This window comes from Mobula birostris, chromosome 12 (assembly GCF_030028105.1).
Source record: "Mobula birostris isolate sMobBir1 chromosome 12, sMobBir1.hap1, whole genome shotgun sequence".
Classification (NCBI taxonomy): Eukaryota; Metazoa; Chordata; class Chondrichthyes; order Myliobatiformes; family Myliobatidae; genus Mobula; species Mobula birostris.
The window spans coordinates 94,818,682-94,831,362 of record NC_092381.1 but is presented as its reverse complement, the minus strand read 5'-3'; the positions used below and the strand labels follow the sequence as shown (position 1 = coordinate 94,831,362).

Genomic DNA, 12,681 nt, shown 5'->3' with positions numbered 1-12,681 from the left:
AAATAGTGACAAAAAAAATAGAAAGGTGGAATACTTTTCGAATGATGTAAGAAGTGTAGTGTTCAAACAAACCTGGGTACCCTCACACATGAATCACTGACAATTAACATGTAGATACAAGGAAACAATTAGGAAGCAAACTAGATTTTGACCTGCGTAGAGTACAAAATAGAGAAGCATTTGTGAGAAGGCACGTGGAACTTAGTAAACAGGTCCAATTTCACAACCTTAAAAACAGATATACTTTCAATTGGGGGGGTGTGCTTAAGTCAATTCCATGAAATGACTTTCAGTGACATCAGTCCAATGTATCTGCCATCCTTGTTCTTCTGGGTGGTTTGCTTTTGGAAGAAAGATTTAGCAGATTAAATCTACAGGATAGATAGAGTTGATGTCTTCCCCACTGGGATGTTTAAAACCAGGGTTCAAAGTCTCACAAGAAGAGGTCAACCATTCAGGGCTGAGATAATTAATTCAGCCAGAGGGTAGCAAACAATTACATGATTCACCACCCGGAAAAACTGTAGGTATGTAATCGCTTTGCATATTGAAGACAGAGATCAATAGATTTTTATTTATTCTGGGAATCAAGGGATATAAAAATCAAGCTTGTTGTCATATGCACAAGTACATGTGCGCACAGATGAAATGAAAAACTTCCTTGCAGCAACATCACAGGCACATAAGCATCATATATAGCATTCTCAAGAAAAACAAATTAAACACAAATTATACCCAATTTTTAAAAGAAGGGACATAATTAGAACCAAAAAGTCAATTTTAGTGCAAAGTGATCAAAATGGTCGAAGTGTTGCTAAATTCTAAGGTTGAGTCAGTTGGTTCAAGAACTGCAGAGTTGAAGGGAAATAGCTGTTCTTGAACTAGGTGGTGTGGGAATGCAGAGGGATCTGTGTACTCTCCCATATGATTTAAAAAAAGTTTGTGCATATACAGTTTGAGGATAGAGGGGAAGCCTTTTAGGACCGAGATTAGGAAAAACTTCTTCACACAGAGAGTGGTGAATCTGTGGAATTCTCTGCCACAGGAAACAGTTGTGGCCAGTTCATTGGCTATATTTAAGAGGGAGTTAGATATGGCCCTTGTGGCTACGGGGGTCAGGGGGTATGGAGGGAAGGCTGGGGCGGGGTTCTGAGTTGGATGATCAGCCATGATCATAATAAATGGCGGTGCAGGCTCGAAGGGCCAAATGGCCTACTCCTGCACCTATTTTCTATGTTTCTATGTTTCTATACTGAAAATAAATACAAGAATTTAATACAAACATATGCAGGTTATGCTTCAGTAATGCAGAGCACTAATGAGACCATATCTGGAGTACCATTCCTGGAAAAGACAGATTGCCTTGAGGTCTTGAAGAGGGAGAAGGGACTTGAGTAAAACATGACAGATCCAGGAGACTGGACCAAGTGATGTAGACAGTATGATTCCTCTCAGAGGAACTCAAAGCAGGGATCACTATTTTAAAATGACAGTTCCCTCATTTAAGACATATCAGGTGATTTTTTTTCTTCCCCACACAGAAAAACAGGAGTCTTTAGAACTCTTATGTAAAGGATAGTGGAAGCAGAACCTTAAATAAAGAAGTAGGTAGATATTTCAAAGTAAATTTTATTATTAAAATACGCATGTCACCATATAGTAGCGTGAAATTCATTTTCTTGCAGGCCTTCACAGTGGAACAAAGAAATACAATAGAATCAAATGAAAATCTACACACAAAGACTGACAAACAAGCAATCTGGGGGGTGGGGTAGGAAGTGGGAAGGGGGAGGGGGGTGTGGGAGTGTGGGTGTAGGGGAGGGTCTGGAGGTGGGTAAGGGGGAGGGGAGGGAAAGGAGGAAAGGGGAGGGAAAGGAGGGAAGGGAAGGGAGGTGGGGAAGGAGGGAAGGGAAGGGGAGAGGAGGAAGGAAGGGAAGGGGAGAGAGGAGGGAAGGGAAGGGGAGAGAGGAGGGAAGGGAAGGGGAGAGGCAGAGGGAAGGGAAGCGGCGGTGGGAGGGAGGAATAGATGGCTAGGTATTACTGAGCATGAATGTTCAGAATGGATTTCAACATATATATATATATATACAGTACTACATATATATTAGGTACTTAGGCAACCTAGATTTTTTAACATAAATTTTTGTTTTAGATGTCTATTTTGTCTTCTGTATTAGTGTCAGAAGAAAAGAGCAAAATTTTGATTTCTAAACATTCTTTTTCCAAAAAATTAAATGCTAGAGAATTTTTTGTATTTTGTTAAAGAAAGTAACATATTAATAGACCATTTTTCAAAAAAAAACTTTGTAGGTATATAGCCCAGTGCATGATTAAACAAAGATAACAAAGATTAAACAAAGGTGTTAACGATCAATGACATTATGAGCTGAATGAACTAAATTTATTAACTGAAACTGTAACGTGTGTAGAAGGAATCAAACTGGGCAAAGGACAACTAAACTAAAAGGTGAGGGTATGGCAGGAGTGACAGTTTAACCTTTAAATCATCAATTCTTAAACATTCAAGAGTGAGCATAGCAACAAGACACAAGGTGGTCGTCCTGCATCAGCAAGACCTCTCCCAAGTAGAAATTTCGCAACAGACAGGAATTTCAAGATGGGCTGTCCAAGCTCTTCTAAAGAAGCACAAAGAAATGGGAAAGGTTGATGACCAGAAACACAGTGGTCAGCCATGGAAACTGAATGCAGTTGATGATCGATACATCAAAATAACCACCCTTCAAAATCGGAAGAAGTCCAGCACTGCTATCAGCTCTGAACTCATAGAAACCACCGGAACCCAAGTACACCCCTCTACAGTCCAGAGTAGTCTTGACAGAAGTGGTCTTCATGGAAGAGATACTGCCAAAAAGCCATTCCACCAAAATGGAAACAAAGTCAAGTAACCCACCTACACACAAAATCACGAGGACTGGGGGCTGAACAATGTCAGCAAGTGCTCTGGAATGACCAGTCAAAATTTGAAATTTTTGGCTCAAACAGGAAGCAGTTTGTCTGCAGAAGAGCAAGAGAGCATTACTTGGATGAGTGTCTGCAGACAACAGTGAAACACAGCAGAGTTTCCCTGAAAGTTTGGGGGCTGCATTTCTGTAAAGGGATCTGGTGATCTAGTCAGAATTAATGGGATCCTCAGTGCTGAGAAGTACAAACAGATTGTCATCCATCATGCAATACCATCAGGGAGGCATCCGATCAGTCCCATCTTTATTCTGCAGCAGGACAATGACCCCCAACACACAGCCAAGGTCAAAGAGCTACCTTCAGTGAAAAGCAGAACAAGGAGTTCTGCACAGATGGTATGGCCTCCTCAAGCCCTGATCTCTACATCATTGACCTGTCTGGGATTAATGGAGAGACAGAAGCAAGCAAGACAGCCATAGTCTACAGAAGAGCTATGGCAAGCTCTCCGAGATGCTTGGAACAACCTATGAGCCAATTTTCTTATAAACTGCATGACATTATAGCTTAGAGAATGATGCACTTTTAAAGGCGAAGGGTGGTCACACTAAATAAAGTTTTGATTTTGTTTTTTACTGTTTACGGCTCTTTATATTGATTTTTTTGATATATGAAAACTTTTAATTTAATTATTTTCTTCACTTCAGCAGATTTTTTTTTACATAGGCCTAAGACTTACTTCTGCCCCATTTATATGCCTAAGATTTCTTACTCTTGTGTGACAAGGTTTTTCCTGACTGGCGGGGGGGGGAGGGGGGAGGGCAGGGTGTTACTCTGCTTGGCCGGAGAGACTTGTGGCTGTGAAACAATCTCAGGTTCTGGGGCTTCTTCTGTGGTTGACGTAGGAGTTGACTCTGGGATTGCAGGAAGTGGTTCTGACAGCTCTGAACACCTTTTTTCTCTAACAATTGATTCTGCTCTCATCTGATGAATATGTTGTCTCCAGATGACCTCAGATGCAATCTCCACTGTGTAAGAGAGCGATTCAGTTCTGTCCTTAAGCTTTCCAAGTATCCACTTTTGATCACCTCTGTAGTCCCTTGCAAGGACTGCTTTTCCTGAAGTGAAACATCCAACCTACTTGTTTAAGGAGCCGTCAATTTGTCTTTCTGAGAGTGGGTTTGAGCAGATTCAAGTGTGACAACCCAAGAACAGCATAGCATATGAGTTGTTTGTTGTGGAGTGTGCTGCATTGCGATATGCAAGGTGCAAATTGGTAAGCTTCTAACTCAACGTCACTGTAGTGTGCTCTGTAGACATTGCTCACTGTGTTCTTCAAACTCTGGACAAACCTTTCTGCTAAGCTATTTGTAGCTGGGCACTAATGGCACATATATAACTTATTCCATTCATTTTCAGGAATGACTGAAACTGTTCTGCAACAAACTGTGGTCCATTGTCACTGACGAAGGGTTCTGTTTGATAAGAGGATTCACAACACATGAACACTGTGCAAGACTGCAGCAAAGGCTATTGGGACCACTTCTGGCCAATTTGTAGCTGCATCCATTACTGCCAAGAAATCTGTGCCCATGAATGGTCTGGTACAATCCATAATGATCCTCTGCCAGGGCAATGCTAGTCATTCCCAGGGATGGAGGGGTGCTGCTCTCAGCATCCCCTGGATGTGATGGCATCCCAAAACAGTGCATGGCAAGCTACATGATCTGTTGATATATCCCAGGGCACCTGACAAAGTTTCAAGCCAACTTTCATCAAAGTTGCTGGTGAACGCAGCAGGCCAGGCAGCATCTGTAGGAAGAGGTGCAGTCGACGTTTCAGGCCGAGACCCTTCGTCAGGCCTGCTGCATTCACCAGCAACTTTGATGTGTGTTGCTTGAATTTCCAGCATCTGCAGAATTCCTGTTGTTGAAGCCAACTTTCATTTTGACTTTGCCTAGATGATTGACATGTAGCTCCTCCAACACTTTAGCTCTCAGCCTGGATGGTACCGAAACTCTCAATCCCTACATAAGGCAACCCCTGTCAAGGGCAAGTTCATTCCTGCACTGGTAAAAATGGAGGAACTGGAATTTCTGCTGCACATTCCAGCCATCGTGGGTGGCCATATAGATTTCAGAATCAGAATCAGGTTTATTATCACCGGCATGTGATGTGAAGTTTGTTAACTTAGCAGCAGCAGTTCAATGCAATACAGAATCTAGCAGAGAGAGAAAAAAAATAATAAATAAACAAGTAAATCAATTAAGTATATTGAATAGATTACAAAAAATGTGCAAAAGCAGAAATACTTGGATATTATTATTTATTTACTTAGCAATACAGCTCTGAGTAGGCTCTTCCAGTCCTTCAAGACACACCACCCCAACAACCCCGACAAACAGGATTAACCCTAACCCGATCATGGGACAATTTACAATGGCCAATTAACATACCCAATGCATCTTTGGACTTTGAGAGGAAATCAGAGGACTTGGGGAAAACCTTCCTCGGGGAGGATGTAGAAAACAATGCCAGAATGGCAATGCCATTGCAACCACAATGCCTGAGGAGGATGTTAGAAGGGCCTTCCTGAAGATAAATCCAAGGAAAGTGACGGGCCCAGATGGCGTCCCAGGACAGGTTCTCCGGGCCTGTGCAAGCGAGCTAGCTGGAGTGTTTGCTGACATCTTCAACTGCTCCTTGCTTCAGTCTAAGATCCCCTTGTGTTTTAAGAAGGCAACGATAATCCCAGTGCCGAAGAAGAGCAAGGTGGCATGCCTGAATGACTATCGACCTGTGGCTCTGACATAATTGCTATGAAGTCTTTCGAGAGATTGGTTATGGCACACATCAACCACAGCCTACTGGTCAACCTCAACGTTTTGCAATTTGCCTGCCGGAGCAACAGGTCAATGGCAGATGCCATCTCTCTGGCCCTACATTCCTCCTTAGAACACCTGGAGAATAAAGATGCACACGTAAGACTCCTTTTTATTGATTACAGCTCTGCCTTTAATACCATCATTCCAAATATACTGATTCCTAAGCTCTGGAACCTGGGCCTTAGCACTCAGATCTGCAGCTGGATCTTCAACTTCCTCACAGACAGGACCCAGGCTGTAAAAATAAGGGACAAGCTCTCCCCTACAATCACTCTGAGCACCAGTGCCCCACAAGGCTGTGTACTCAGCCCCCTGCTGTACTCACTGTACACCCATGATTGTGTAGCCAAGTTTCCATCAAACTCAATATATAAGTTTGCTGATGACACAACAATTGTAAGCCATATCTCGGGTAATGATGAGTTTGAGTACAGAGAGGAAATTAAGAACCTGGTGGCATGGTGCGAAGAAAATAATCTATCCCTCAACGTCAGCAAGACGAAGGAATTGGTTGTCGACTTCAGAAGGAGTAGCGGACCGCACGACCCAATTTACATCGGTGGTGCGCAAGTGGAACAGGTGAAAAGCCTTAAGTTCCTCAGGGTCAATATCACAAATGACCTGACTTGGTCCAACCAAGCAAAGTTCACTGCCAAGAAGGCCCACCAGCGCCTTTACACCCTAAGAAAACTGAAGAAATTTGGCCTGTCCCCTAAAACCCTCACTAATTTTTATAGATGCACCGTAGAAAGCATTCTTCCAGGGTGCATCACAATGTGGTATGGAAGTTGTCCTGTCCAAGACCGAAAGAAGCTGAAGAAGATCATGAACACGGCGCAGCACATCACACAAATCAATCTTCTGTCCTTGGATTCACTTTACACTGCATGCTGTCGGAGCAGTGCTGCCAGGATAATCAAGGACACTACCCACCCAGCCAACACACTTGCCTCTCGGCTTTTTTGCACTACCTTACTTTCCATTTTTCTATTTTCTATTTATGACTTATAATTTAAATTTTTAACATTTACTAATTTTTACTATTTTTAATATAATCCAGGGAGTGGGAAGCACAGAATCAAATATTGCTGTGATGATTGTATGTTCTAGTATCAATCGTTTGGCAACAATAAAGTATAAATAATTGAACTTCAAAATCCAAAATGCCCCAAGCTGCAATAGTGTCGCACTAACCGCTACACTGCCATGGTGCCCTAAACTGCAGGCTTTAGTTCGGTAGCTTTGAAATACTGTTTCAACTTATTTTGTGGAATGACTGAAACAGCCAAGCCAATGTCCAGTTCCATTTTAATTAATTTGCCATTCACTTCTGGTGCAAGCCATATTGCTAGTCTCTTGTTAGATCTCACATTATAAATCTCAAAGCTACTCAGTCTTGTGTCACTCTCACAATTAACAGTTTTTTCATCAACAGCATGCAGATTAGTGAAAATGTAATGATTTCCTATGCAGTCCATTTATCTTTGTCAGCTTGACATGCTCTTTGTATGTGTCCTACTTTGTTGATTTTCTGCACGTTTTACCTTTACACCTGCATTGGTCCAGTATACATAAGCCCCTGCTATAATGGTAACAATTTATTCGACCAGGCAGGTTTCTGTTTAGACATTGCAATTTTGTTCACACTCACTTTCGTTCCTGACTGCAACTCAATTGCATCTGTCTGCTGTTTCCATTCCAGTCTCAACTGCTCTTTCAAATGTGAGTTGTGCTTCAGTTAGGAGCCATTTCTTGGAAGAGTTCACAAACTAAATGATCTCTCAGTGCATCATTAAGCTCATCACTGAATTGACGATGCTCAGACAATTTCTTCAATTCAGCCACATTCACTGAAATGGACTCCTCTTTCTTTTGATTCCACTTATGAAACCTTAAACTTTCTGCAATCAACAATGGTTTTGGTTTTAAATATTCCTGCATTACTTTTGTGATATTAGCAAAGATCATTTTGGCTGGTTTGGTTGCAGCAGTTAAACCTCCAAGCAAACTGAATGCCTTTCCGCCTACTGCACTCAGTAACATTGGCATTCGCTTTTCATTGATTATTTCATTTGCTTCAACATACAGTTCAATTCGTTCACTTTAAATGATCCAATTATCTGTTGTGCAGTTGAACTTGATTATCTTTGCAATGCTGCCAACTATTTCTGCTTTCTTAAAAAAAATAATTACTATTATCACCCAGTACTCACTTTCTATGATCCCTGAATTTTGTCTGTATTCTGCCTTTTTTAAAAAACTCTACCATCTGTTCCCTTCTGAGGAACGTGCTGCACTTTTTTTTTATATGAACTTTTTTTTTTATTCATCTCAGGTTTCTTTTAAAACTTAATTATCATCACTGTCGTTTTGCAATTCCAGAAGCTAATTGAAATAAAACACAGGAAAACATGTCAACTTCATTTTTTACTTTAGATTGGCACGCATTTACGACGTGGTGGCATAATGACATATTATATTACTCAAATATTACTGAAATACACAACAGTTATGCTATTCCTGGACACTAGTTTAATTGAAGCCTGCTTGAAGCAGTTACCCTAGGCTGCTAAATTAAAGAGGTTAAAGCTGTCAGTAGACACTCAAGGTAGTCTTCAGTACTCAGCTAGGAACACCGCCTGGACCAGTTGCTTTCAGTAGGCTCACCCTCCTGAAAGATGCTCTCATATCCTCCTCAGAGCTGAAATCACAGGTTGTGGGAATCCATGAATGTGCCTTCATGTTCTGTTGGCCAACCTTCAAGATGCCATAACTGCATTCCTGAGTCAAGTTCACCAAATCCTTCAAGAGATTGTAAAGTCGCTATTTCGTTTACACGGTTCAAAAGGATGTTTCTTAAAGAGAAATTAAGACTGCAGGTTACAGAAATAGTAGCTCGGAAGTATATCTTACAGTTTTATGAGCTACCCACAAAATGTCACCAGCTCCATCTTGAACAGAACCTTAACATTTTGAAAAATTATCACAAGTAGATGGGTGGAAACTTTCAACAATTATCCAGTCCATCAATATATTCGTAAAACTTTTTTGCCACCTGTCCAGTGCAATCACACCTTGCTCTGGAATTTGACAAAGGCAGCACCCTCAGAAGATGATTGAGACTGGGAAAATTCAAAGATCAAGACATTGCAACATAATTGTGCAGCAATAAAGAACAATTAAATTCTGATGATAAATGTATTGTTATGGAGGAGGAACTGCTCAAGACACATTATTCTCACAAGCAACTAGTAGAGAAAGGGGTGAAGCACTTTCACCATATTCATCCAGCCGTTAAATCTCATCTTCCTCCTGAAGGTCAATCAAGGTAACTGAATTCACCCTGCATTATTATAATAGAGAATAGGGTGGAAAAGTGAAACAGTGGTTAGCATTGCTGCCTCTCTTCTGAAGAGCAGCTGGTTTAATCTTCTCCTCAGGTTTGTGCGTGTGGAGTTTGTACGTCCTCCTAGTGATGGCAATGGGTCAAGGTACTCCGGTTTCTTCTCAAATCTTAAAAATGTGCTGATGCACTGATTAGCTACTGAAAATTATCCCTTGATGTAGGCAAGTGTTAGAAGCTTCAAAGGGGAGTCAATAGAGTCATAAAGCAATACAGTACAAATACAGGCCTTTCAGCCCAGCAAGTCCATGTTGACCATGGTGCAAATCCAGCTGGTCACAATTTCCTCTGTTCAATGGGTACAAGAAGAGAAAAGTTGTACATGTATAGTGACATAAGGGAGGAAGTGAGACTGAGTCTAATGGAAATTCCCTGTTGGTAGTTGGGATACATCAACTGTTCTGACTTGTTCTGACTTTAAAATGTGAGGGACTACTACACATCAGTTGACAGCATGAACCAATGCTAATATGCTCAATACAGCCATTGACAGTTCAGATCAGCTATACTGTCACAATTGAATGCAGCAAAGATTATAAGAGCAGGTGAAATTCTGATGGTAATATCAACTACTTGAGTTCATTGCTATCTACGAGATCCAGCACTTTGGCTTCAGGTTTCATCAAAGTCTTAGTGCAAACAAGAGCAGAAATCGCTGGTTGAAATGGAATAATTGCCCTTGACATTGAGGCCATTCCAGGCTGAGCATAGCATCAGGAAGCCAAGCATCCAGGTTATAAGCTGTTGAATTAAATAACTAACCAAAAGAGCATTGATGTTCTACTCATTATCATTTGTCATCTCTAATGTCTGCTGTATGATATTCTTTTGCATTCCTGACATTACTAAGTAATGGAAAACTTGAGAGTCAGACAGCAAGTTGTTCACCACAAAATATTCGATGTCTTTCATGCTACTGGAAAATAAAGCACTTATGTACCTGGTGTCATTATATGCACTTTGAGAATAACCAACATCCACTGCTAGAAGAATTTCAAACAAGAGAAAATAATTAAATATTAGGGAGTTGTCATTTAAAACTGGTACATTAAAGTTTATTCAGACAGAATATGATAAATTACTGTTATTTTCTACCTCAGAGATATGTGCAGACTAGATTATTGTGGGTATTTAGAGAAAGTTGATAAATTTTTGGAAGTGTAGGCAATTAAGGGAACTACCATGGAGGAGGAGAAAAGGCTAGGGACAGATTAGCCATGATGAATGCAGAGCTTAGGAGGGTTAGCGGTGCCTTACGATGACTTCTTTGCTTGCATCTTCAGAAACAGCTCTATTTCCATCTTTAATATCTCTATTTTTCCCTTTCAGGGTTCTTTTGAAGACCCTGACCTGGAGTTACAAGCTGACTACGATTCTTTGCGGGGATGTGACCTGCTCTTGTGGTTTCATAACTGGCCGGTTGTTCAGCACGCCAAGGGCTCAGCCTAAGAACTCCACTCGCCTTCGGAAGACCGAGATTTCATGGCTCTGGAGACAGGGGCAATCAGAGGTCGGTGTCTGACTGGTGTGTCATGGGAGATGGAAGATCTAAGGCTGTGTGCCCAGACCCGAGATCTTTGGGCACAGTGCTCAGAAAAAGCAACGCAATGGACTTTTAACATCGTAAACCAGCGAGTTGTTTGTTATGTCTCCCCTCTCGCTGTGAAACGGAGACACCTCTCTCTCCTTTATTAGAGAGAAAGAAAGCCTGTCGTATATCGAATGCCGGGTGAACAGTGTAGTCTTTGGAGTACTGCAAGTCTGTGTCTTTGCTGTTGCCTTGCTTATGCTTGAGTGCTCAGTGGCAGGTGCCGATGTTTTTTTTTTGCCGGGGGGTGGGGTCTGTTGCTTGCTGCCACTTACGTGCGGGAGGGAGGGGAGCTAGGGTGGGGGGATTTTGGGGTTCTAACATTTAACTGTCATTCATACTTTGGGGGCAGTCCTCTGTTTTCATGGATGGTTGCGAAGAAAAAGCATTTCAGGATATATATTGTATACATTTCTCTGACATTAAATGTACCTTTGAAACCTTTGATATTGAATGGGAGGGCAAGCTCGGGGAACCCAGTGGCTTATACCTGCTACTATTTTCTAATATGCTATACCTCCCCATCAAGATAATTCACAAGAAATCTGATTCTTTCACAAAACTATGATCAGAAATAAAAAGGGAAAGTGAAAAACAATAAACCATACTGGCATGGGGAAGGATTGCTTGCCTTTTTCAAAAGTTGCTTTGATAAGAGAAATAAAGTTGCTTGACGTCAATAAAACTGAATTTATTGCTAACGAGTATGGATCCGATTACAGATTGTTATATCTGGATAAAAATAATGAGCAATTGAACAGATCCATGCTTTATTCTTTAGATGAGAGAGTGAAATACTCAAGAATGTGTGACTGAGGATCTGCAACAGCTTCTAAATTATATCAAAAGTACCAACAGCTTCAAGAGTGGTATTGGATACAGGTGATATCTCAAGTAGTTTGAAGATACAAGTAAAACAACTGGGTTATTTCAATTTGAAAAGTTACACCTGGAAGTATTAAGTACGGTGCAAGTTCAAAAGTCTATTTTCAATTGTCGGTACTGAGTGAAACAAAGACCACTGTGAACATGCCGTTTCTGGAAGTGCAAATACTCCTGGAAATCAGGTGCTCAATATAACTGAAGAGCCTAAAAGCCTTTCTGCTAAGCCAATGAAAATCATAAAACTTACTGGAAACATAAAAGAAAACTGTTAACGCTGAATAGGTTAGGCAGTAGCGGTGGATGCTGGTAACACATTCTTAAATAATGGTATAGGAAGATCAGGATGAATTTATACTTCCTGATAAGTGAATATCATTGAGGAAGTAAAAAAATCAAATTCCATGCATCAATTGATAATTTTATTTTAGTCAATGGGTCAGAATCTTTTTCCAAATAAACATTTTGAATATATCATTTCAGCTACAATATAGAATCAGACAATAAAACAGAAAATGCTGAAAACGCTGAGCGGTGCCCTGGTGAACAACAGATTTCACATTAATGATCCTTCTTCAGAAAAGGAAAGGTAGTAAAAGCAGCATACTTTAAGTTACAGAAATGAAAGGGTTGGAGAGAAGAGAGGGCTTGTCATGGATAGGTTGGAGATTAAAGTTATCCAAGTGATGTTTAATTGCTTTGGGATATCTAAAACAAAAGAATGAAAGTAAGTGAATTATAACTGATCCATCTGGATGCATGTGAATAAAGGAAGCATAATGAGCAAAGATAGTGCATGATTCATCTATGGCCATTATCCTAGAAAGCAAGTGTACCATTTTGGATACTACTGGGGGAGGGGCTGTAGGGTGGGGGGGGGGGGAGAGAATGATGTTCACGAGAAAGCAGCAACATCAGCCACCAGCTTTATAGCATGAGGCCTGAGGCTCAGTAGGGAAGAGGGATGGCGGAAAGCTCTAGTGATCAAAAGACTCAATAGTCAA

The 12,681-nt window shown here is 40.9% G+C and overlaps 2 protein-coding genes across 7 annotated transcripts in view; one reads left to right on the top strand and one right to left on the bottom strand.

Annotated features, from left to right (window-relative positions):
• LOC140206125 (angiopoietin-related protein 1-like) overlaps positions 1-11,039 on the top strand; it is a 125,577-nt gene extending 114,538 nt beyond the window's left edge. The window contains exon 6 of the mRNA XM_072274325.1: positions 10,537-11,039. The gene's annotated coding sequence lies outside the window, so the exon portion shown is untranslated. The remainder of the gene's footprint in view (positions 1-10,536) is intronic.
• The window catches only part of ralgps2 (Ral GEF with PH domain and SH3 binding motif 2), a 567,568-nt gene that overhangs the window by 296,007 nt on the left and 258,880 nt on the right, over positions 1-12,681 (bottom strand). The gene's annotated exons all lie outside the window — the stretch shown is intronic.